Source organism: Pipistrellus kuhlii, unplaced genomic scaffold (assembly GCF_014108245.1).
Source record: "Pipistrellus kuhlii isolate mPipKuh1 unplaced genomic scaffold, mPipKuh1.p scaffold_m20_p_3, whole genome shotgun sequence".
In the NCBI taxonomy this organism is placed as follows: Eukaryota; Metazoa; Chordata; class Mammalia; order Chiroptera; family Vespertilionidae; genus Pipistrellus; species Pipistrellus kuhlii.
This window is the reverse complement of record NW_023425529.1, coordinates 139030672-139057739: the sequence shown is the minus strand read 5'-3', so window position 1 is coordinate 139057739 and position 27068 is coordinate 139030672. Positions and strand designations below refer to the sequence as shown.

Here is a 27068-nt window from a genome sequence, read left to right as displayed (position 1 = left end):
ATGGAGATGGACGCTGGACGCAGAAAAGAGAGAAACACTCCCCACATGCAAGCAATAGGTAACATGTCCATGAAACAACCTGGCAGACACCATGTAGGTTTTAAGGTTGTGGGTAGCTCGATCTCACTAACTGCTATTGTCATTCATAAGGACATCTATCAATTTCAAAGTGTTCTTTTATATTTTGCCCAGGAGATTTTGTTTTGCTATCTAGTTGTTTTGTCTTTTCTTTAATGTAAAAATTATCACAGAATGAAAAACTATGTTCCTGTGACAGTTGCTATCTTCTAAAAAACACCTTTTTAATTTAAAAAATTCTAATAAGATTTTTGGGAAATTTAGTGTACAATAAACTTTTAAGTGACTACATATTCATATTTTAATTATTTATATAACAAAATTTGTATTTTGTGAAAAAAAAATGTTATTCCACCATTGAAGAATTAATATATTATCTAAAAATGGACATGGTTTAGACGAATATAATCTATATCTGTATAACCACACTTTAATAGTTCAAATCTCCAGTGGATCATTTAGCATAAAAACACCTAGGTTTGAGCAGCATAACAAAATACAAGGTCGTTTGTTGCTAAGATAATATGTAAATGTATTTGGTTTGCTCAGCAGCTTAAGAGGCTCTGGTGAATGGAAACTCTGAGAGGCTGAAGCTGATAAAGGACCCACTATCTCCAATAAATGTCTCACAAGATTGCCCTGGAAGTCTATCAAGCCAAAACAACAAAAAAACCTGGAAAATTGATTATAAAAAGGTATTTGTTTGGTTAGATAATGATATTTACTATATCTGTCATATTCCATTGGCTATAACTGTATCATGTGGCTAAACCAAGAGAGCTTAAAAATTTAGTTCAACTGCATGCCCTAAAATAAAAGGATGTATTTAATAAATAGTCAAGGTATAAATTTAAAGAGCTGCCAGAATAAATTACTACAAATTGAGTGACTTACATTTATTTTTTTCAGTTCTGGAAGCTACAAGTCTGGAATCAAGATGAAGGAAGAGCTGTGCTCATTCCAAAGGCTGTAGGGGGGAAAAAATCTTCCTTGTCTCTTGTAGTTTCTGGTGGGTGCTGACAATTCTTGGTATTCCTTGGTTTATGGCAGCATAACTCTAATCTCCACCACTGTCTTCATAATACCTTCTTCTCTGTGGGTCTCTTTGTGTTCTTGTGTTTTGAGATTTCTCTTTCTTTGTAAGGACACTAATCATTGGAATTAGGGTCTGTCCTAATCCAATATGATATCATCTTAACTTGACTCAATCTGAAAAATCACTATTTCCAAATAAAGTCATCTTCACGGTTACCAGGGGATAGAAACTCAACATGTCTTTTGGGGGGATAAAGTTCAATCCATGATAGTCAGATAATTTCTACCAAATTGAATAGCAACTTTAATCTTGGTATCCTTTATTGTAAACACAATCTCTCTTATATTCAAATAGTGATGACAAAAATATCCTACATAATAAAAGAGCAATAGGCAAATTAACCATCACTCTGCTAAACCCACAAGCCATGCCCACCAGCCATACCCACTATCCAATCAGAGTGGTTATGCTAATTAAGCACAACCAAGATGCCTGCAGCCACAGAGAGCAGTTGAGAGGCTTGGGTTTTGCCGGCAATAGAGGAAGCCAAGCTTTCCACACATCCTGGCTGGCCTAGGCCTCCATTCAAGGATACAAAGTTTCAATTATAGAAGGTAAACAAATCCAAACAGAAATGGCTGGACCCATGGGGCAAGCAGGGGGCTTGGCTCCGCTCCAGGCTACAAAGTTTCAATTGTAGAAGGTAAATAAATTCCAGATACCAGGGCCTCCACTTGGGTTGCAGGGGGCAATGCTGGCCTGCAAACCACCACAGGCCCCTCGCTCAGGCTGCCCCACGCCCCAAGAGAATCCCCACCCTGATCCAGGACATCTAATAAAAGAGTAATATGCAGATTGACCATCACTCCAACACACAAGATCAAGATAGCTGCTCCCATGTGGTCAATGTATCTGCCCCCATGTGGATACAAGAAGGCCACCACAAGATGGCCAGCAAGGGAGGGCAGTTAGAGGTGATCAACCCTGTTGGGGAGGACAGTTAGGGGTGATCAGACCAGCAGAGAAGGGAAATTGGGGCAAATAGGCTGGCAGGGGAGCAGTTAGACATCAATCAGGCTGGCATGGGAGTGGTTAGGGTGAGATCAGGCTCGCAGGCAGAAGTGGTTAGGGGCAATCAGGAAGGCAGGCAGGTGAGCAGTTGGGAGCCTATAGTCCTGGATTGTGAGAGGGATGTCTGGCTGACTGTTTAGACCCAATCCCATGGGGTTTCAATTATAGAAGGTAAACAAATCCCACTGGGATCATGTCTAAACAGGCAGTTGGACATTCCTCCAGGGGTCCCAGATTGGAGAGGATACAGGTTGGGCTGAGGGACACCCCCCAACCCAGTGCACAAATTTTGTGCATCGGGCCTCTAGTTATTTCAATAATAGCATAAAAATGTTCTTAGATGTGAATATTTTCTTCAATAAACTAGAGTTCCAATTTTATCTTTTTATGTAGACTGAATTGTCACATTATACAATTTAAAAGTTCTTTTCCTGGCCTTTAATGTCCTACTGAGAGAATATGAATATTTTCAAAAGTTTAAAATTAAATAAGTTTCAAAGAAGTATATAATTACTGATGAAATAATGATATTGCTAAATTACATTTTGTGGTATGGAATCCTACTTCTGAGTTGAGTTATTTTGAGTTTGAGAAAGGAAGTTATTTTTCACATTTTGATAGACAGAAACCATGATTTAGGGTGGCTAGCAGAGAAACAGCATTACTGAAAATGATTCCAATTATCAGCTTCTTACTAGGTGATAATTTTTCCTTGTCTGGGAATGGATCCTTAACACACCAGACTTCAATCATGTAGTTTTTCCTTACTGTCTAGATTAACCTTTTGTTTTTACTTCCAAAGCAAAATATATCCAGTCTTTTTCTTGGCCGTTAGGTCATTTAGGAGATGATGAAAAGAATAGCAGTAATTGTGGAGTGTGTACAAGATGACTTTTTAAGTGACCCATAAATACTGTTCGATTTAAATGAATTGATTTTCAAATTCTCAATTTCTGCCAAAACCAGTTTGGCTCGGTGGTACAGTGTCGGTCTGCAGACTGAAAGGTCCCAGGTTCGATTCTGGTCAAGGGCATGTACATTGGTTGCGGGCACATTTCCGGTAGTGGATGTACAAGAGCCAGTTGGTCGATGTTTCTCTCTCATCGACATTTCTAGCTCTCTATCCCTCTCTCCTCCTCTCTGAAAAAATCAATAAAATATATTTTAAAAATTCTCAATTTCTGTATATGTTATACATTGTGTCTTAAAAACAATGAGTTACAGAATAGATGACTGTCCAAGAATTTATGCCAGCTCTTTCCTGTTTTTCTTTAAATATAAGCATCACCTATTTTATAAAACAAAATTCTCAACTATTCTAAATCTCACTGCCACGCATTGCATCTAGTGGACAAATAAAAAAAAAATTGTCACGTTAAAAAAAATTACATTCTTCATTGATTTAACACCTCTTCTTATTTCGTGTGTTTATCATTTTTTTTTTTTTTAGCTTCTAAAAGTCCTTAAGGAGGATATAATCAAGTTGTAATCTGACAGATACTTTTAAAATAATCACATTTCACTGTAAATATTGGCTGAAGTTTGAAAAAGAGTTCAAATAAATATGTAACATTGATATAAGAAAATAACGTCTATTCTTATAGCCTTATTTATTTTAGCAAAGATTTATAGCAATTATATTTTTGAAAACTAAAAGTGAATAATTGCCTGAATACTAAAAGCTGTTTCGTTCTAATATTTAAAGGCTAATATGTATGGAGTTTAAATTTTTTAAAATATTGAAATAATAAAGCAAACTTGTAAGCTCCACCTCTCAGGGTGTGGGTTGCAAGTAAGAAAGAGGAAGTGCCATGGTAATTTGGCCGACTGCAATAATGTTACCAGATCTGGTTTTGTCTTATATAAAGTTGAGGTAATACTTATATTAATTTATATCAGTGAAAACAGCAGAGTAAGAAACTCAAAATACCCCTGCCATGAAAAGAATGGGAGGAAGAAGGGGGAAAACTGGCAAAAGCTGTAAATATCAAGTTGCAGAACTCTGGAAACTTGAGGGAGGAAAAAGCAAGTTTTGCAGTATTTTTAGCTCACCACAGTCCCATTTCCCACTCCACAGCTCACTGGCAACCTTTAAAGTAACAGCCTGCATTGCTGGTAACAGAACAGGAAGGGACACAATGAACCTCATTTTCAAAGACTTGTCACCACTTGTTCTGTCTAATGGCTCCCTGAAAGACTGGCTGAGAAGGATTGCCTTTATTTTGCCAAACTAGACAAACCTGCTCCTAATGCTGCCACTCGGGGAATGTTGGAAGAAAACATGCACTGTAAATTATCACTTAACATCATTAATAGACATATAACAAAACCAATTGTGCAATAGGCTAATTGATATAAGCAAGAGTTATGTTCCAACAATAAGGCATTAAAGTTATAACAAAATGATGTGAAATGAAACAACATTATTTCGGGACATGCTGCATAGATAAATGTTCCAGTTAGTAAGGCATTGGATACAAGTTGAAGCAAACAATATAAGAAACAAAAACTTGAGAGGAAAGGCTGGGAGATGAGATGTTTTAAAGAATAAAGGATTTAAAAAGCTTGGACAAATAAGGTCAGGGCTGTGAGCATCCTCAGGACAGGCCTGAGGAAGCCTTAATATCTTAACTCGCTAATCCTTGAAGCTAAGTGAAAGCAAGAATTGAAGGACAGAGCAGAGCTGTAATCTGTCTGGGATGGGTTAAAGGCATAGTACACAAAGAGCCACTCTGCAAAGACTGGGAGATATTCTTATTCCAAGCATTTAAGGTAATTTCTTTTCCACAAATAAATGGCTTTAAACAAATGGAAGCAAGATTTCTCTTGTTTCAAAAAGTATATACACTTTTAAAAAATCACTAAACAAATAAACTATAACTAAAACATGGAGAGTAAGAATCTGATTTTGAGAGTATCCACGTGATAGATAATATTCAAAATGGCAAGTTTTCCAAAAAATAAAAGACATGAAGGAAATAAGAAAGTGTGGCCTGGACACCAGGGGGGAAAAAAATCAAGAGGAAAGAAACTTCCTGAGAAATCGCAACTGTTGCGTGTACTTCGCAAAAACTTGAAATACCTATTTTAAATATGTTTAAAGAGCTGAAGGAAACCATGTCTAAAAAAGTAAGGGACTACATGTCTTATTGAATTCCTAATTATAAACAATCCTCTCTCAATAAATAGAGAGTATTACTAAAGAAACAGAAATTATAAAAAATAGAAATTCTGGCCCTGACCAGGTGACTTGAGTGGGTGGAAACGTCATCCACTTCACCAAAAGGTTGTAGGTTCAATTCCCAGTTAAGGCACATACCTAGGTTGCAGGTTCAGTTCCCAGACCAAAAGATGCTACTCTCTTACATCCATCTCTCTCTATCTCTCTCTCTATCTCTCTCTCTATCTCTGTCTCTATCTCTGTCTCTGTCTCTGTCTCTGTCTCTGTCTCTGTCTCTGTCTCTATCTCTATCTCTACCTCTATCTCATCTATTGCTATCTCTCTCTTCCCCCTTTCCTCTCTCTCTCTAAAAAATCAATAAAAACATATCCCCAATGAGCGGGCATTTTATCCTTATCCTAAATGATCTCATATTATAGTAAAGAAAGAAAAATAATAAATAAAAAGTAATCATATAAGATGTTATAAGCTGATAATTGCTATGAAGTAAAAGGGGAAATAAAATATGTCAGTGGAAATTGGGAGGACTTGGCTAGTGGATAATGAGACGTGAAAGAAGCACAGAGTTTCGGACTTCTGTTTCTGGATCGCATGCCAAGGATCACTCAGATGAGCTGGAAAAATTTCCTCTTCAGGGAAGGAAAAGTTGATGTTGACTTGCTAGGATCCTTGGTCATGATCATGGACAATAATGCCTAAAGCCTAGTGTACCAAGTTGGCAATCTTGATGCCAGTATAAACTCTTCACTGTCTGTCACACTCAGATGTTTACCACGCCCTCTAGTTTACGTGTATACATTTCTCTTTTGTCTTTGGCTTTACTGCCTCTGTCAGCTACTGAAGTTTAGCAAAAGCATCTTATGCTTTCCTTCCTCTCTTCTCATTGCTTTTGTTTGCCAGACTATCTTTTAGTCAGAGTGAATAAAAACACAATTTTGATCTGAATGTCTCTTTCCATTCATTTTAAAAGCATCCAGTAGCTCTAAACTGCTCAGGCTGTTTTAAAAGGCTTTACAAGGCACCCGTTGCTCTGCTTCATTTCTGGTCACAACCCATTTCACACCCTTCTCTCTCACATTTACCTCATGCTAAGACCAAATCAAATCCTATTCTCCATTTCAGTCTTTTTGTCACTGTTCTTTTTTTTTTTTTAATCAGGAAAAATATTCTCTTTATGCTTGGAATAACTTATTTTCTCAATTTTTGTCTAGTGAATTGTAATAAACATCACATTTATTCATTAAGAGGGGCATATTAAATATAAATAATCAATTTAATTAATTTAAATAATCAATTTAATTAATATTAAATTAAGTATAACTATAAATTACTAGAGGTCTGGTGCACAAAACTCTTGCATGGGGCTGTGTGTCCCTCAGCCCAGCCTGCACACTTTCCAATCTGGGACCCCTCGAGAGATATATGACTCTACTGCCCATTTAGGCCCTATCCTACCGGGGGCAGTTGGATATCCCTCTCACAATCCAGGACTTCTGGCTCCCAACTGGTTGCCTGCCTGCCTTCGGGATTGCCTTTATCTGCTTCTGCCTGCCAGACAGATCAATCCTAACCATTTCCCTGCCAGCCTGGTTGATGCCTAACTGCTCCCCAGCTAGCTGGATTTTTCCCATCTACCCTTCCCTGCAGCCTGGTTGACCCCAAATTCCCTCCTCTGTTGGCCTGGTCACCCATAACTGCCCTACACAGCAGGCTTGATCACCCCAAACTGCCTCCCTTTCATGTCTGATCACCTGCAATTGCCCATCCTGCTGGCGTGATCACTCAAAACTGCCCTCCCTTGCAGGCCTCGTCCCTCCCAACTGCCCTCCCCTGCTGGCCATCTTATGGTGGCCATCTTGTGTCCACATGGGAGCAGCCATCTTGTGTGTTGGAGTGATGGTAAATGCATATTACTCTTTTATTAGATAGCTTAGAGGCCTGATGCATGAGTGGGGAACAGCTGGTTTGCCCTGAATGGTGTCCTGGATCAGGGTGGGGTTTCTCTTAGGGTGTGGGGCATCCTGAGCGAGGGGCCTGTGGTGGTTTGTAGGCCAGCCACGCTCCCTGGCCATCCAAGTGGAGGCCTTGAGAGGAGGCAGGGAAGGCCAGGGCAGGTGGAAAACTTGACTTCCTCCTGCTTGCTCCATGGCCACAGCCATCTTGGTTGGGTGAATTTGCATACTTGCTTCTGATTGGCTGGTGGATGTGGCTTTTTATTCAATGTCTTGAATAAATATATTTCAGGGCATTGAATAAAAAGGGAAGGGCAATTAATCTTAAACAATACAATACAGTTGGGTGTTGCTTCTGGATGGATACTATATAAATAAAATCACATTTATGCATAATTTTACAAAATGCCTTTCTCACCCAATTATATGTTTGTAAGACTCATCTGTGTTACATGTAGCTATTGTAGCTATTGTTCAGTAATTATGTTATAGCATATTTAATCACTATAAATATTTCCCAATTTATTCATTTATTCTAATATTTCTGAACATATGTGTTTTTTCTCCTTTTTAATTGTTATGAAACTTTCTGCCATCAATGTCTTGAATAAATATATCCTAAAATTCCAGAGATATGTGTATTTGGTTCTCTAGTTATATACCTAGAAGTGGAATTGCTGATCATAAGAATATACCTATACTCAAAGGTTTTCCAAAGGGGATGAATAGATCTATAATACAGACTACAATGTATACAATAACTCATTGATTTTTGCATTTCCATGAGAGTTTCTGTTAGCAGTTATTACACATGTTCATTATTGTAGATTTATAATAAAAATGCAGTATGTTTTTAACCGATTGAGATAAAATTCAAATACCATAAAAATAGCCCCTTGAAATATACACTTTAATAATTTTTAGTATTTTGAAAGATTTGTACAACTATCGCTACAATTGTAGAACATTTTTTATCAGCTCAAAAAGAAACTAAACACCCTTTGGCAATCACACCACTGCACCGCTAAACTTGATTTATCTGATTTCACACATTTCTATCCATTTCTTTAGTCAGTAAGGAATTATATAGAAATTTAAAACAATATATTTGCCTCTATAGTGTAAAAGGCAGAATTATATATAACTAGGATTTATTTTCTACTTAAATTCTACTTTCCAGAATGTTTAAAGATGCTCAAGTGTTTCATTTATCTTTATCACATCATTATTAAACAGAAAGTCCATTAACAGATATGATAAAATTTGCCTACCTCATTTTTTCCTTAGTCTTTTTTTTTTTTTTTTTGTCTAAAGGAAGGTAAATAAGTAAAAAAAAAATAAAAGTAAGGAAATAAATATAAGGAAGATAGGAATAAAGGAAGGAAGAAAAGAATAATGATTCTCCCTACTCATGTCTTCTAAACACTGGTATAACCTTTGTCCACTACATTATTATGAAAATATTTAATAAATTCTTTCTGTTTTATAAAAATGAGCTAGTTACATAGGTAGTATGTATGGAACCACTCAACAGCCTACCCCCCCCCAAAAAAAGGAAGTAATATGGTGATATCTTATGTATAATGTATCTTTATTTTCCTTATTCAAAAATTTTTATTTTTAATAATTTTTTCTTTTTATTAAATTAAATTAAATTTATTTATTTATTTTTATATATTTTATTGATTTTTTTAAAGAGAGGAAGGGAGAGAGATAGAGAGCTAGAGCGTCGGTCTGCGGACTGAAAGGTCCCAGGTTCAATTCCGGTCAGGGGCATGTACATTGGTTGCAGGCACATCCCCGGTTGGGGGTGTGCAAGAGGCAGCTGGTCGATGTTTCTCTCTCATCGACGTTTTTAGCTCTCTATTTCTCTCCCTTCCTCTCTGTAAAAAATCAATAAAATATATTTTTTTAAAAATAGAGTTATCATATAACCAAGCAACCCCTATTTTAGTTATCTACCCCAAAACTTGAAAACATTTATTCACTAAGATATCTGCAGCCCTATGTTCACTGAAGCATTATTCATGGTGCTAAGACATGGAAGCAACCCAAGGCTTACTTTTGAAAAGAATATTAAATGTTGGACATTAAAACTAGATTAAAATAATTAAAAATAATACTTCTGTGGCCTAGTTTCCAGATAATTTATACAGAATTGAAGGATATTTTCTCAATCCCTTGCTTCCATTAAGCCTGATGTTTTTAAAAGTGTCTGACACTAATTTAACAGTTATGAAGTCTCTTGACTTTAAATGTTTCTGCACACCCATGATTTTTATACAGACAAAAATAAAATAAAGTCTCAGGTCTTTCTTCCAATGCTCGATCTATCAAGGACCAGCAATAAGTGACAAAAATTAGTTCACATCATTGTAATCTACTCTTTGTATGATTAATTGCTTTTGCATTGAATATTTTTATATTCCTTATTCAGCATTAAAATAGAAAAATGTACTTCCCTTTTAACATCTTACTTAAGATGTATAATTGGCCCACCCTTTTACATCTTAATTAAAAATTTTGTAGATTTTGAAAAATGCATTAAGTGCTATAGGTGGAAGAAGAGACAGCCCATATGCATTTCTTTTTTTTTTTAATTTTTATTGTTACACTATTACAGATGTCCCCATTACACCCCACCTTTGCCCACCTCCATCCAGCCATCGCACTACTCCTCCCCTCTGCCCATTACCACACTGTTGTCTGTGTCTGTGGGTTTTGGATGTATGTTGTTTGGCTAATCCCTTCACCTGCTTTCATCCAGTCCTCCCTCTCTCCTCTCTCTGACAGCTGTTCATGTTTGATGTATTTATGCCTCTGTTTCTATTTTTTTTTAAAAAATACATTATATTGATTTTTTCTTTTACAGAGAGAAAGGGAGAGGGACAGAGAGTCAGAAACATCGCTGAGAGAGAAACATCGCTCAGCCACTTACTGCACACCTCCTACTGGGGATGTGCCCGCAACCAAGGTACATGCCTGTGACCGGAATCGAACCTGGGTCCTTACCGTCCCCAGGTTGACGCTCTATCCACTGAGCCAAACCAGTTAGGGATGTTTCTATTTTGTTGGTCAGTTTATTTTGCTCATTAGATTCCGCATTAAGCGAGACTATGTTGTATTTGTCTTTCTCTGACTGGCTTGTTTCACTCTGCATTACACTCACCAGGTCTATCCAGGCTGTCACAAAAGGTAAGAGTTCCTTCTTGTTTTTCACATCAGCCCCTGTGTATTTCTAAAATACAAGTGATCAAGTCATTTTTTCCTAAGGGAACTACATGACCATGTTACAAATAAACTACAAAGTCACATGTTTACTGCTCATTTGAAAATGTAAGTTTCTGAACTAATGTTTCATCCAATGTACTAAGCTACTAATATGCATTAGTATAACTACAACACATATGTTACTATCACAGTTATGTCCGTGTTTTTTAATAGAATGTATTGTATCTTTGTCATCCTGCATGTGTTAAGAATCTAAGCACATTTAGGAGGCATTTGTGTCTCCTCCCTGTCATTTTTCTGTGATTAATTCCTAGCTCTCCTAGAGCAGCTGTGATCACTCTCACACGTGCTTCCTTTATTATTTTCTGACATGCATTTCATTTTATCTGTCTACAGTGCACTAAAAAGCCTTTTTTATCTGTTATGGTGATAAAAATAGTTTAACTCTATATTATCTCCATTTAACAAACACATGAGCATATGTAGGCACTATAGTTCCACCAAAGTACATTTATAAAAGATAACTTTTATTTCACCCAAGTGTTTTTAAACCTAGGATAAATACATTAATTTTTTTTTAGTATTTTAAGAGAGGGGCTTAGATAAGATTCAAATGTCTAAGGAAATATTAATAGATAAAAGTCAAATGAACATTGCTAATGGTTCCATCTATGTTTAAGTCTATTTTAAACACAAAATCTTCATAAAGAAAGAATAGTTTTCCATTTATTATTTTTTTCAGGCCCAGAAAAATAAGTACTTCACAGGAAAATAAAAATGAAATTAACACATTATTTTCTGACTGACCTATGGTTATTTTCTTACTATCTATTTCAAAGAATATATCACAGAAGTATTGAATCAGAAGTATTTGACTTAACCCATGAGGAAACAAAAACAACATATGAGTAAAAATTAAACTCAGTATTTACTCAAAGTAAGAATAAAATAATGTATTCATATAATAGTTATTTTTTTCTCAAAACAAGTAAAATTAAAGATATGAAATTAAAGGTAAAATAACCAAGTTTAAAAAATATATATATATACAATATATATATATATATATATATATATATATATATATATATATATATAAAGAACTAAGGCTTCATATTAGGTCATGTATCAATTTTCACATTGAAACTGATATATCATTCAAATAACTAAAAAATATTAATGGGTTTCCTCACTGTGTCTAGCACCATGGGAAGCTGCAGATATGCTAGAATATAATTTCTAAAGTTTCTCCTAATAACTTATAATTTTACTATTAAATTGTTTAATGCAATCCCATTTGCACAATACAATGGATGCATGTACTCGAATTAATTAAATATTATTATAAGACTAGAGGCCTGGTGCATGTAAATTCATGCCCAGTCCATCAGCCCGGCCTGCCCCTTCTCACATTCCGAGAGCTCTCAGGGGCAGGAGGTGACTCGGGGATCTGGAGAAGGCAATGCCCCATCACACCTCTGCTGCTGCCACTGCCAGCAGTGCAAGCCTAGGCTGGCCCTGGTTACCTGAACCTCAGGCAGCCCTGGACAACTAGGCAGCAGCTGTCCAAGGAGGCTCGCCTGTGCCTTGGGCCAGCTCTGGGTGGCTGGGAAGCTGAGAGGACTGCGGGACTCTGGAGGCAGGCACATGGAGTGGCTGGGTTCACCTTGAGATGGGCCCGGCCTTGCCACATACCTGTCACCCCAGCAGGGCTACAGGGACTAGGCACCACCATCTTGTGGCTGTGGGCACCACCATCTTTTTGATGGTGCAAGACTCAATTTGCATATTCCCTCTTTATTGGCAATAATTAAATATTTGATATTATGTAAAAAATAATATTTCTAAAAGCAAAGTTATACTATCTAGCAAGTTTGGAAATTTGGTTTCAGTTAGTTGTGTGGTTCAAGAAATAGTGTTAATTTCTTCCATTGGGATTCATTGATTCAAGTTCTTACATTCTTTTTTTTTTTTTTTAATATATTTTATTGATTTTTTTTTGCCCCCCTCTCTCCCTCCCACACATCCCCTCCCTCCCCAGAGTTAAGTTTGTACATTCTTGATGGACTCAAAGCATAAAGCCATGTCACTTATATGTGGTTTTCTCTGGCAACCTCTTTGTATTGGCTTAACCTTGACTTGTTAAAATCAGACAATAGCTATGCTGATTTGAAATTGGCATTTACAGATTGAATATGATTGTGGAGAAAATAAATTACAATAGAAAAATACTCCTTTTTTTTTCACAGTTTGATGTTGTTCAGATAAAAATTCATTTTATCAGATGGTAATATTTAAAAATATTATTTTAATAAAATGGGTGATCAGCTCCTTTGAAATCATATATTCATGATATTTTTTGTATTCCCACTACTTCATAAAATGAGAAAATAAATTCTAATTTCAAGTAATATATATACTTTCTAAAACATATGTAGCATCTCTTTAGGTTTGTCATTTACTATAAGATGTTAATATTTAGGTTTCTGTTCACAATTACTAAAAAATAAAAGTCTCATACCATATTATATAAAACATTCTATAGTTTATGATATTTTCAACTAGGAAACTACAAGAACTATCCGATGTAATAAAAGGCTAATGTGCAAATTGACCAAACAGTGGAACAACCAGTTGCTATGATGCACATTGATCACCAGGGGCAGATGCTCAATGCAGGAGCTGCCCATGGTGGTCAGTGCACTCCCACAGGAGGGTGCCACTCAGCCAGAAGCCCTGAGCTGGGCTCATGGCCGGCAAGAACAGCAGCAGTGGTGGAGCTAAGGATGTCTGACTGTTGGCTTAGGCTCACTCCCCTGAGGACATCCCCTAAGGGATCCCAGACTGCAAGAGGGCACAGGCCAGGCTGAGGCACCCCAGCCATAGGTACATTGGGGGTGACCAGGCTGACTGGGGAGGACCATGAGGGGTGACCAGGCAAGTAGGCAGAGGTAGTTAGCGGTGATCAGGGAGGCAGGGGAGCAGTTAGGTCATTAGGCAGGCAGGCAGGTGAGTGGTTGGGAATCCAATGGTCCAGGATTGGGAGAGGGATGTCCGACTGCCAGTTTAAGCCTGATCCCTGTGGGTCCTGGATTGAAGAGGGTGGAGGCTGGGCTTAGGGAGCCCCCCTGTCTCATATCAAGGAAAGGTCACTTTGTCTACACATTTCACTTTAGCTTTGATGCTATATATAAATACCTTTTTCTTTCTACTGTTTTCAGTCCAAATCAGTGATATTTCCACCAATTGAATATGTACTGACCACTTGACATAGTCAGTTGAAAAGTCAACTTAATAATATTAACCTAATTATTAGTCAGCAACTATTTTCTAATAGGTCACATAACTAATAATACAATTAGTACTTCTTGTTGTTGTTGTTGTTGTTGTTGTTGATAGCATTTTAGAGGGCCAAAGCTCAAATACCTAAGTGATTTAAACTAAAATATTTAAATATGTACTCTGAAAATCTAAATAAGTAACTTCAAGGCTAATTTAATTTCCTATTACATAAAAATGTTGATATAAGTAAGCTTTGGGACCACAATAGTTTTCTTCTTTGACCTCCCCAGGAATACAATAAGGTCAAGCTTCCAAAAAAGCCAATGTATGGTATTTATGAAAAGTAATAATACCTTAAAGGAGCAAGTAAGGATTATATGGTACATAAAAGGGGGCCACAGATAGACTAGAAACTCTCTCTCTCTGCCTCTTCCCTTTCATATCAGAATTAAAGTATCGTGGCAAGTCTAGCTGTAATCTCAATAGAATCCAGTGTTCATAAACAAAGTTTCACTGTGTTCTTAGGTAAATATGAAGACACATTTGTTAGATATTCCCTTAACTTTTCCAAAAATAAGATGTAATACACAATTTTCTAAAGCCTGCTTTTTGTCATTCAGCAGTACATTATGAAATTAGTTCTGTGTCCTATTAATAATGATTAATAGTAAATCTGTCTGCTTATTGATTACAGAATAGTCCACAATATATATATGTAGCATACTTTATCAGCTTTCCCCACACTGATTATATTTTTGATTTAATGAAAAATGTCTAAATTAATTCTACTATGTATGCATTCTGGTTTAAAAAAATTGCTACATTTTACATTCTCTTAAATTAGATTGGTTATATTTTGAAATATAATATGTTTTCCACATTGCCTTCCAAAATAGCTACAAACTCTTCACACTTCACTCACCCATGTATAAAACTATCCTTTATCCCCACTATTGCCAAAAAATAGGTATTATGTAGATGTATATTATAACATTTTAGTCTGATTAATATTAACTCTTATTAATTATAATGAGTTAGTCTTATTAATACTAACTAATATATCATTGCTGCTATTACATGTATCCATAATCATCTGTAAACTTGATATGATTCAATGTTAGTGTTGACTATTTGGTTGGTTTTACAATAAAATTCCTCTGCATATATCTTGCCCAATTATCGTTGGGATTTAGTTTTTTTAGTTTTTTTTCCCAACATTTAACTGTTCTTTGTATTGTATAAATGCAAAAACATTGTCAGATCTATTACAACAAACCTTGAACATTTATCTCTTGACTTTTTATGTATATACTGAGTTTTAAAGTATATATTGAATATATTACTTATTTATAATGATACTAATTAATATAATTATTATTTTCCCAAGGTCATTTCACAACAAGTTATATTACTTGCTACATATCCTGTGAGTTTGACTTTAGGAATATTTCTGAAGGTCAAACAGATTAGTCTAATTGAACTTGTCATTAGATAGATTAGGCCATTTTCTGGATCAGAGATAAGAAAAATAATATTTCAAATGTGCCTCTGATTACTGTTCTTTCCATCAATCACAAAAATGTATTGTCATCTTATATTACTTTATTGTTAATCTTACAATGGCTGTAAGAGTCTCATATTAGCACATAAAATTCTGGTCTCTTCAGTCAATCTGATTCTTTATTTTGAAAAAAGTCATTTGAATTATTTTAAAGATGATGCAAATGTGCTAAAAAAAAACACAATAAACATAAAGTATTTGAGAATAGACTTTTTCTCAGTCTCTGCAAACAAAAATTTTGAAGAATATAGATGATTATTATTTCTCACCGAAAAGCTCATGTTAATAATATTTAGTTATTCATTTTCTATATGCATAATAAAATTTAAATTTTTAGAGTTAGCTTTCATAAATCATTGCATATTATTATTTAGATAAATATGCCTAAAAGCACATAGCTGTTTTTCAATAAACACAGGCACAATGTTAAAATATATAATGTATCAGGACATCTCAATAAGTGTGATAATGTGTTTAAGATAGGATTGTGCATGCAAAATTTATCTTGTCATACATAATACTCCAATATAAACTGAGAAGTATTATGAAATGTTAATACATTAGACTTAAAATTATTGAACTTCAAGAAAATGATAATGTTAAGCTATGAAGAAAATATGCTTAAGCATGATATATTATTTGCCATCCTATATAATAAAACCCTAATATACAAATTGACCTAACAGCAGAACAAATGGTGGATCGACTGATTGCTATGATGTGTACTGACCACTAGGGGACAAATGCTTAATGAAGGCACTACCCCCAACTGGAGGCAGCTCCAGCGTTGGGTGTCTGCCTCTCAAGAGGGAAGTGACTGGTGGTGGCAATTGGTGAGTAGGGCTGGTGAGTAGGTTGTGCTAGGCCAGTAGGTGTTGCCAGGACACCAGGCAAGTGGGTGCCAGTGGGGCCCTCTGATCATCTCACCTACGAGTCGCTCCAAAGGTGGCCCTGATCACCGGCCACGCCTACCCTATATATTGGGAACAATCTCTTAGATTTAAAAATTAAAACCTGGCAAGGCTATTCTAACACTGAAAAAACAGTATGATGTAGTGATGACATGCATGGACATAGCTTGCACATTTTGTGGTCAGCCCTGATTCTGACACTTATAACTGTGTAACATAGCCAATTACTTAACTTCTCTCTAATTCAGTTTTTCTACCCATAAGATGGACCATGTGATGTACTACTTTTTATAATCAGGGCAACAAAATGTAGCTGCCCATACAACAGTAAGATGCCTTTCACCTGTATGAAAAGTATGGTCACGGGTGCATGCAGCATCCTGGACTGCAAGAGAAATGTCTGCCTGCCAGTATAGGCTTCACATCCCCTGAGGGGTCCCAGGTTGTGAGAGGATGCAGGTTGGACTTAGTGACATTCCCCCCTTGCAAGAATTTCATGCACCAGACTTCTAGTATTCAAATAAAAACAATATTGTGGGTAGGAAGTAAGAATGGCTGAATGCTTTCATGTATGTACATACAATATATACATAACCATTATACATAATCTATATATATAAAAGGCTAAGCAACCAACCAATCAGTTGCCAAACAGCCAACTGGCCAGTAGGTCTGATGTGCACTAACCACCAAGGGGCAGATGCTCAATGCCGGAGCTGCCAAGTGCCAGCAACTTTGCAGAGTACCCTTTCACACTCAGCGACCCCTTGGGGGATGTCAGGCTACTGATTTTGGCCAGATTCCTGCAGGCCATGCTGAGGGACCCCATGGCAGATTGACTAATGAACTGATTTGAGAAAATGGTAAAAATTGAATATAAACAGAGTACATTTAGTTATATATTAATCATTTCTTGAGTCGCATTAATGTGCTATCCAGTAATTACTTTTAGGAATGAGCATAGATATTAATAGCATTTTTCTAAAGTATAATAATTTTATTTCTAATCTGAAAGATTCATGATGAAAATTAATTCACATTAATAAATTAAAATTACTAAGTTATTTAGTGGCATCTATTTAAAAAATAATTCTTTTTGGAATAAAATAATAGATATATATTCAGTTATCAAAATATCTAAAGTTTTAAATAAATCCTCATTTGAAGACATTTTTAATAAGTGACTGATATTTATCTTGTGAAACTTCAGTGAATGTTCACTTTCAAAGAGAATATATAACAAATATCATATTCAAAACTTTTAAAATTACTTACTAGCTGTAAAATTCAAAATTTAAGCTGCTTCAAATTAGTTATTTTAGAAGTTTATGATATCAAGAATAGGTATAATTTGGCATTTTATCTTAGTTTGTCCCAAAACTAGATACTTTTATTTAAAAATATATAAAACAAAATATTTCAAAACCGTTGGCATTTTAATAGGGTTTCATTGAATCTATAGATTGCTTTGAGTAATATGGACATTTTAATTATGTTAATTATACCAATCCATAAACGTGATATATTCTTTCACTTGTTTATATCTTCCTTTTTCTCTTTTTTCAATGTCCTGTAGTTTCTGGGTCTTTTACCTCCTTGGTTAAGTTTATTCCTAAGTAAAACAAAAAAAAAAAAAAAAAAAAAAAAAAAAAACCAAAAAAACACACACACCTTTTCTTCTTCTTTCATGTCTCTGGGAGAGAAACCTGGTGAGTATCTACTTATCACTTTGGAAAATGTAATGTCAAAGGGATGGTGAAAATACTTAATGCCCGTGTCAGTCTATTTAATACTGGGCAAGCAGAATTTATTCAAACCAACACACTGTTTCAAAATTTATTTCTTAAGAATGTTCCCCACATTAAAATTAAATTTAGATAATCAAACAGACTCCTAGTAATGATAATTAAACATGTATATCATGTTTAGCTTTCAATACAACAGATATAGTTTCTACTAAATATAATTGCTTTTATATATCATGTATGTTGAAACTAGTTTTAAATAACTATAAGCATCTGAAAATCAAGGTTTGGGAAGTATACACATATTAGTAGTGGGCTCAGAGATTACACATATCTAAATGTAATTAAGTACATTGTCACTGACCTTATGCTATGTGTGTGTGTCCATTTATCAGAGCTAACCCACATGAACACATTCTATGTATCTTTGCATGAATAGATGAAGAGTCCATGGCTCACAGAGTTTAAATAAAACTTTCCAAGGTCATATAGGTTGTAAGAGCCAAAAGAAAAATCTAAAGCCTTCTGTTCACTTGTAACATTCTAGCCTTTTAATTTTTATTTGTTTGCCCCAAACTACAAAAGCTAAATAGAAAAGGGAATATAAGGAAGGTCAGTGAAAGGGGACTTGACAATCATAAACACACCTTTTTTTCTCAAATTTTAAAATAAAATAAAAATTGAGCACACATCCGTTGTACTTTACAAAAATATCGGGAAATAAAAACTTCTCATGGTAATGGTGTGTCTATAACAAGATAACTTACTATTTAACTGACAGCCATCATTTATTTTTTTCTCAATTGTTTCTCCAAAAGCTCAGATATAACAGAGATACAATGTTTTTATTATAGCACATAAACTTAAATTTCTACATTTCTCACATGTTGAGTCATTTCAATCTGTCATTTTCCAATTTTAGGAGTCTTCTTCACATGTTATAAACTATTTTAAAAACTCACTACACAGCATATACATTTATGTAAGTAAATTATTACCTCATTTGTGAAAAGTACCACACAAAATCATGCCATTGCATTATTATAGGTTTTAATCCATACATTTAGATTCAATAGTATATATATTATTGATTTTTTATAGAGAGGGCGGGAGAGGGATAGAGAGTTAGAAACATTGATCAGCTGCCTCCTGCACACCTTCTACTGGGAATGTGCCCACAACCAAAGTATATGCCCTTGACCAGAATCGAACCTGGGACCTTTCAGTCTGCAGGCTAATGCTCTATCCACTGAGCCAAACCAGTTAGGGCTATAATACTTTTGCCTCTGGTATCTGTCCGGGAAATTCTTTATTATACCGTATCTTAAAAATCACAGGTAAGGTATCCAAAGAATAAGTCTTTGTGCACATATCACTTCTAAGGTAAATCCCATCAAGAGAAAATGTCTTTCATTAAATATAAACCTCTAGAAATGTGCCTAAGAAGCAAAATCAGGTTCTTATACAGCATTAGGACGAGGGTTAAAGAGAGAATGCTAAGTGGCTTTTTAGAGAGACTGATACATTCATCTGATATGATCTCACATCACCCTTGATCTGAAAGATTAAAAAGTAACTAGCTCATTTCTGATTTCCTCCTGGGATACTCCAGTATCTACACCCTTTCTTTTTCAATCTGCTATAACAAAATTTATTTTTTGTTCCCTACTTGGAATCTTCAAACACCAAACTCTTGCTAAAAAATAAGGTGGCATAGTAAACAAAACTCAGAAATGGCTTTCTTAGTTCTTGTTAGCACTATATTTTGTTTTCTTAGACCATAACTTAAGACAACTTATGAATTATTTGGTTAAGAAAGTTCCATAATTCCCCTCTCACACAATCTCCACAACAATCTCAGATAAAGACATAGGCTTGATTTTCCCCAATTTTTCTTTTTTTCTTTTCTTTCTTTTCTTTTCTATTTTTTCCTTTCCTTGAATATCACCACATATTTGGAGTGGTGCTTTGAGTTCTAGTAGGCAGGCTGACTGAGAAAGATCCTTGTTTCTTTCCTTTTCTATTTTTCCTTTCCTTTTCTTTTTTCTTTTTCTTTTCTTTCCTTTCTACTCTTACTACTCCCTGTGTCAATTTTTTTCTTAATATGAAATTTTTATATTGTTAGGACTTTTTATTTCTACTTTGAGCTATTTTTGTATTTTTGAGGCTCTATAATGGAAGACAGAAACTTCTATAATAATTATGGATTGACAATAATTTTCAAACTAATATTATTTTCTTGGAAATAAAGAATAAAATACTAGTAATTTTTAAAAGGCTAATATTCTTTTCTTATTGTCCTCTTTCTTTCAATTAATATTACCTGCCTTTTCTAAGTTATGAACATATGAGGAAAAATAGGCACTTAACTCAGCATGGCTGTATATTTAGTGAAAATTTGAAAGACAGAATACATCTAAATTAATGCAATAAGCAGACTTCTGCAGAATGTAACCCACTAGAATATTTTATGTATCTTCTTCATTTCATTCATTCATTCATTCATTCATTCATTCATTACCGGTACTTCATTTCTTGCTGCTGAAAAGATAAAATTTGTTAAAAATATATTTTTATTGATTTCCGAGGAAGTGACAGGGAGAGAATCAGAAACATCAATGATGCAAGAGAGTTACTGATCAGCTGTCTCCTGCATGCCCCCTATGAGGGACCAACCCTGCCCCCAAGGGAATGTGCCTTACCAGGAATCAAACTGGCCTACAGGTTGATAGGTTGATATCATCCACTTACTCACACCAGACAGGCAAGATCAAGTTTTTAAAAATTTTCTTTCAATTTTGTTTGGGAGGTAGATTAGGCATCATTTCTGTATTCTTATTTTGTTTAATAGTATCATCCTTGTTACAACTATCGATGAAGACCAGACACTATGAGTGAATAAAAGATAAGCAGTAACAGTGGCACATTTGCTCATTATTGTTAACTCATTAGTTCTTTTATCTGACATTGGTGAGTTTTTGTCTTTGATAAACATATATTCTCAAAGCAATGTTAACTTCTGAAAAATCTGATTTTTAGAGAGCGATATTTATGGGCCTGTAAGAAATTCCTATCACCTTGGGACTTGCTTTAAGAACAGTCGACAAAGTAACCAAGAACAAGAACTGCATTCGGGAACAAAATAACTACAAGACTTTGCACAGACAGTGGTAGCTAGTTTAGCTTCATTGGCACAAAATATGTTGTATTAAGAAAAAGAAAAAACAAAACAAAACACATTTCAATGTTCAACATGTTTCACAAAGAACACAAAAAGAGTATAAATAAAATTCCTTCTCTTTAGTTGGAAGGTCCTTAAAGACCAAAGAAACCAAAAACAGGCCTCCTTCTTGGACACTAAGGGAAAATAGACTTCTTAGGGACCATAGAAGGCTCTGCTCAAAACAAGATCTTTCTGAGACACAACTACAAGTCAGGAAGATTTAACAGTAGCTCAATACAACACAACAAGAATGTCTGGCTACAGGAGAATGAAATCAAGGACTGTGCTTAAAGTTCAGATAGATCTTTCTCAGTCAGACTTTCCTACCAGAACTCGAAGCACCATTTCACATACCACCTCCCCTGGTAACAATCATGGGCAATGCTATCATTTGCTTCGACCTTTTGGGTACGTTGTTTTCCCATCAGACAACAACTACTGTTTCTTAGGGACTATATGTGGACAGGGAGAAGCCGTCACTGGGGACTATTTGCCTCTTACTGGAGAACAGAATCAAATATCCTGAGGATTTTTTCTTCTTAGAGGAAACCATGACTGTGCCAGCATCAATAGAATGCATGGATTGTATGATGAATGTAAAAGAAGATATAACATGAAACCATAGAAAACTTTCACAAACTGCTTTAACCTTTTTTTACTGCTCGTAGCCTTTGTGGATGAGAAAATATTTTGCTGTCCTGGAGGTTTATCACCAGATTGTCAATTTATGGAGCAGATTCAGAGAATTATGCAAATAACTGGTGGACCTGATCAAGGTATTCTTTGTGATCTGACACCAATAAAGATGTCTTAGGCAGGGATGAAAATGACACAGGCATGTCCTTCACATTTGGTGCAGAAATGGTGGCAGAATTTCTCCATAAGGAAGATTTGGATCATACAGAGAGAGCCCATCAGATGATTAAAGATGATGCTAATTTTTTGCAAAGAGGCAGTTGGTCACTGTTTTCTGCATCCACTTATTGTGGAGAGTTTGGTAATGCAGGTGCCACGATGAATGAGGACAAAACACTAATGTGCTCTTGTCAGATTTTAACACCTACAAAGAAAAAAAAGCCAAATGCCAGGCAACCCATAACACCGGGAAGGGCTATAATTGCAAAGCAAGTAAAGAAATCAATGTCTTTTTGACACTGCCTCCCTGGGGTTTGTAACACACAGTATAAAAACTTCATTTTGAAAACTGTAATGTGCATTGGTCAGCTTGCTCAAATAGTGCTTGTAGGGTCCTCCCTTCCAATTTTTAGTTACTGAATGGCATTTGCTCGATATAATGAGAGACCTAGCTCCAAAGGGGGAAGAAAAAAAGAAGTCTTATTTTTAAAATTCTCTCTTTCTTTTCCAAACAACTTTAATGATGGTGTTAAAGCTGTATACCCCAGGACAGTTTATCCTATCTAAGGGATAATTGTACAATTGACCTTTTTGAAAATTCAGTAAAATCCATGAATAATGTAAATGCTCATTTTCTATAGGATATAAAGAGAGCCCTAGGGTGCTCAATCTGGACATGTTATTGTCCTAAAATTCATATTGTTGATACAATCCACTGTGAACATTTTTTTATTACTTTACAAATTTTTTCAAAGAGAGTGCTTATTTCTCTCATTGTCTTGTCATGTGCACCCCACTGGTGCACAAATCCATGCACTGGACCTCTAGTAATGTATATTTTATTAAAGCAAACTTTCTCCTACTGTATAGTTAAAATGATAAGTAAAGCCATTATTTAAAAAATTTATATCACAATTTTAGATAGACATAAACACAAAGTGAGTGTGAGCCAGAGCTTTTTATCTAGTTGACTAAATTTGTTTTATTCAGCCTAATATATTTTTATTCTATTTGAATATGTTCTTTTGAACCACTGAATAAATATTAATAATAACTAAAATAATATTTGATAAAAGACAAATTTGGTTTTTACCTGTTCAATATATAAGGTCCATCTTAAATTAAGTGTAATAGAGAAATAGGTTATGATATAAAAGTGTTGCTGAAAGAGTACTATTTGTAAATGAGAAATAGGAAGGCAATAGGAAGACGGAAAGGCATCATGTCTGCTTCATGGGAACAGATGACATAAAGGAACTTTTTCTAGACAAAACACTGTAGATAAACCAGACAGAAAAAGGCAAGGGTGGGGAGAAATCAGGCATGGATTAGTTTGGGTTGTTTTAACTACAAAGGTGTGGATTGCTTAGATCCTTGTGTTATTCTTGTCTGAAAGCCTGGACCGTGGCTGCCATATTCCATTTCTCATTGTCTTGGTAAGAGGAACCTCCCTTGCTGGTATTGAAATTACAATGAGAAAATCTCCATGCACATATGACTTAGTTAGCTCTACCTTCAGAAGAAGAATAAAGAAAAGGTTGGGTAGAGTTTTCCACATAAAAAGATGCTATCTTATGGAGGAGGAATATGACTTATGTTTGTAAATGTGTTGACTAGAACTTGAGGGCCAATGAGGTCTCCCAAGTCTGGCCCTCTTGCTTCTCTGCATGAGAAGGCTTTAGTAAGTGTAACCTTGTATTGGGGGAACAGATTTTCTCACTTATGGTTCTTATACATGATTTTAGAAATGCAAAGTTGGGAAGACATGGATTCTCTCTCTCTCTCTCTCTCTCTCTCTCTCAATGCACAGTATGGAGTTCAGAGTAATCTAAGTAACCTTTGATTCAGAAGCACCTCCCTGTTCTCTTATCTTTACTTTGAAGGACTGGGTTTACATATAGAAGTGAACTAGCTTATTTCATGCACATAAGTAAATGATTGAACAGGTTGGAGAGTAAACAAATTGATAGTTGTCCAGTATCTTCAGAATTAGGGAACCAGTCTATGCTAATTGGAAGTTAGGTAGTCTCTTCAGCAGGATTAGCTGAAGTGTGGTTTCATTAGAGATTCTACACCCAGATCCATGTATTCTTCATTTATTGCAGGAGTGTTTTAGAAATGGGATACATGTTTTCCCTAAAGAAAATATAGAGAAGAGGTACAAGTTAGCAAAGGATAAAATGTTTTTATCACAGGAGAAAAACAAGTCTTAAAATGATGGGTGTTATAAAAGTGTTTCCTTACCCAAGATAGGACCATTGTGATGCTCAGGGAGATAAAGACTAAGAAAATAGGGTACTGAGAAAGAAGTGGCATTAAGATAGAAGACATTGGGATAGCCACATTCAGAGAGATCAACCAGAGTCTATTTTAAAAATTGTTCTTTCTCTAGCATATAGCATGTACTTATGTTTTAGGTGATGAATGGGACCAAAAGTCCTCCTCTGTTCCTGCCTATCCTTTGCTAAATGTGTAACATACTAAATTATGTATAGGGTCTCTTTATTGGCTATGTATAATTTGCACAATTTTCTTCACTATTGCTTAATTATAATGTCAGCTTAACTGACCATTTTCTGATTTTATTTCTTATTTTACTAACCTTCATGCCTTTTCCCTCCTCCTATAAAATAGTTTTCCTGAAAATTGTCTCACACAAATTGTCTCACTGATATAGCAAGAATAATGAAAGCTGTATTACAAGATACTTGCATACCTAGTAGAGAAATCATATGTTCTAAAGTTTTATGCTATTTAAGTACAGCATAAAGGTTATAAAGTGAACTTTGAGTATACTGTTCAAAGAACTTTTACAAAATTAAAGCACATGTTCCTACTTTTATTCACCCTTGTCCTTTTTCTGTCGTTACCTCCCTGCAGTACTAATGACTATCCTATTTTGAATATTTTATGAATGTAGTAATTTCAATATGTTCCTTTTTGTGTCTGACTTTATTCAGGCAACATTATGTTGTGAGATTCATCTGTGATGTTCTTTTATATTTCAGATGCACATTTAATTATAGGAATAGACCTTAGTTATTGCAATAAGTTGTTCTACTGGTGACAGCGTTTAAATTAAATTAAAAATGGAGACCAGATTTCAGAATTCCCTGAATAGACAAAACCATTTATATCACATAAGCAGAACTAAATCTAGCTTAGTTCATGCACTTAAGTAAAACTTAGCTTAGGTTATTATTGTAAATGCCTTTGATAATAATAAAATAAACTTAAGTCATCTTCTTAAAAAGTGTAAGATAATAGATTTTAACTAATCCCCTGCTGTCTGGGCCCCCCCCCCCTCCATTGTAATAGACAATCACTGTAAAGATTAAACAACTTCCTCATTTGCACTTTATAATTAGCCAGCATGTAATGTCATGCCTCTGAGCTTCATGTTGGCTTCAGATTGAAAGCTCCCAGTTCACAAACGGCTCTATATGCACATAAACTCTTACTAAATACTAATTTTATTGATCTAGTGGCTTTCATGTTGTTATTTCTAAATTTTTGACAATAGGGATTTGAATGTTTCCACTTAAAAGCTTTATTAATATTGCGTGGAACATCCATTTATTTACTTATTTATTTATTTATTCATTCATTTTTAAATATATTTTATTGATCTTTTACATAAACGAAGGGAGAGGGACAGAGAGCTAGAAACATCGATGAGAGAGACACATTGACCAGCTGCCTCCTGCACGCACCCCACCAGGGATGTGCCCGCAACCAATGTACATGCCCTTGACGGGAATTGAACCTGGGACCCTTGAGTCCGCAGACTCACGCTCTATCCACTGAGCCAAACCGGTTTTGGCGGGTGAGTTTTTTGATGGTTTGTTTGTTTGGTTTTTGTTTGTTTGTGTGTTTTTTTTAGTACTTTAAAGACAGTACTATTTTCTAGGCTGTGAGGATTTAATTAGAAGTTGCAGTCATTAGATTCTTCTTCTGAGGTAATGTCATAAATATTACTTTCTGCCTGCTTTCAAGATTTTTTCTTTATCATTGTTTATCAGTGGTTTGTCTATGAGGTAACTAGATTTAATTCTCATCGACTCTGTCCTATTGACATGCAATGATATTCTCTAGTCTATAAATATATATATTTCACCAAATGTTGAAGTTTTGTCATTTTATCAAATCTTGTTTCCTAATCCATAGAGAAAATAAGTGTTATAATTCATTCAAATTCTTGCCATTACAACTGAAACTGGGATCAGGTCTCAACTCCTCTTTGATTTAGAGTTCTCCAGATTTTTTGGAAGTTTTATACTGTTAGCTCTCTCTTTTTCTCCTATATTTTAAAAATGTCTAAGTCTTTGAAAAATGCCTGAAATATTAAAGACATAAAATATTCACTGAATAGTTTAAAACTTCTTACCACCTCATACTTAAGATTAGTTTTTAACCTGATCAAGTTTTCCATCAAATATTCTTTCATTAAAATTAATTTAACCTAGCATCTGATCTCTTTTTAAAATTAAAATATATCTCACAAGTCTATAGCTTGATAACTTATAATAAATTAAATAAGCCTATAACTATTACTTCAATGAAAATAATTATTTTTAAAAATAATTTAAAACCACTGTCTTGTCTCTTCCAAATTGCTACTACATGGGGTAGACTAAAGAGAATCACAATTTATTTGTTTTCTATTTCCATTAAATATTTCAGCTCTTCATTTTGGGAGATGTCTATTATTTATGTGACCAATATAACATAGCAGAAATTAAACTGGTGTCAGATTCTGGGCCCAGGGCATGAAAGTTATAGCTTATGCTTCTTATCTTTTTGATGAATTCTTCTTGGAAGCCAGCGACCATGTAAAAAGTTTGACTACCATGAGACAAGCATATTATGAAAAGTCAAAGCTATAAAAAAAAAAAAAAAACACCCTAAAAATGAGAAATAATAAGAGTATGGATGGACAAGG

The 27068-nt window shown here is 35.0% G+C and overlaps 1 pseudogene; it reads left to right on the top strand.

The window, feature by feature from the left end:
• LOC118729670 lies at positions 1-22423 on the top strand (annotated as a pseudogene).
• Positions 22424-27068: the final 4645 nt, after the last annotated feature.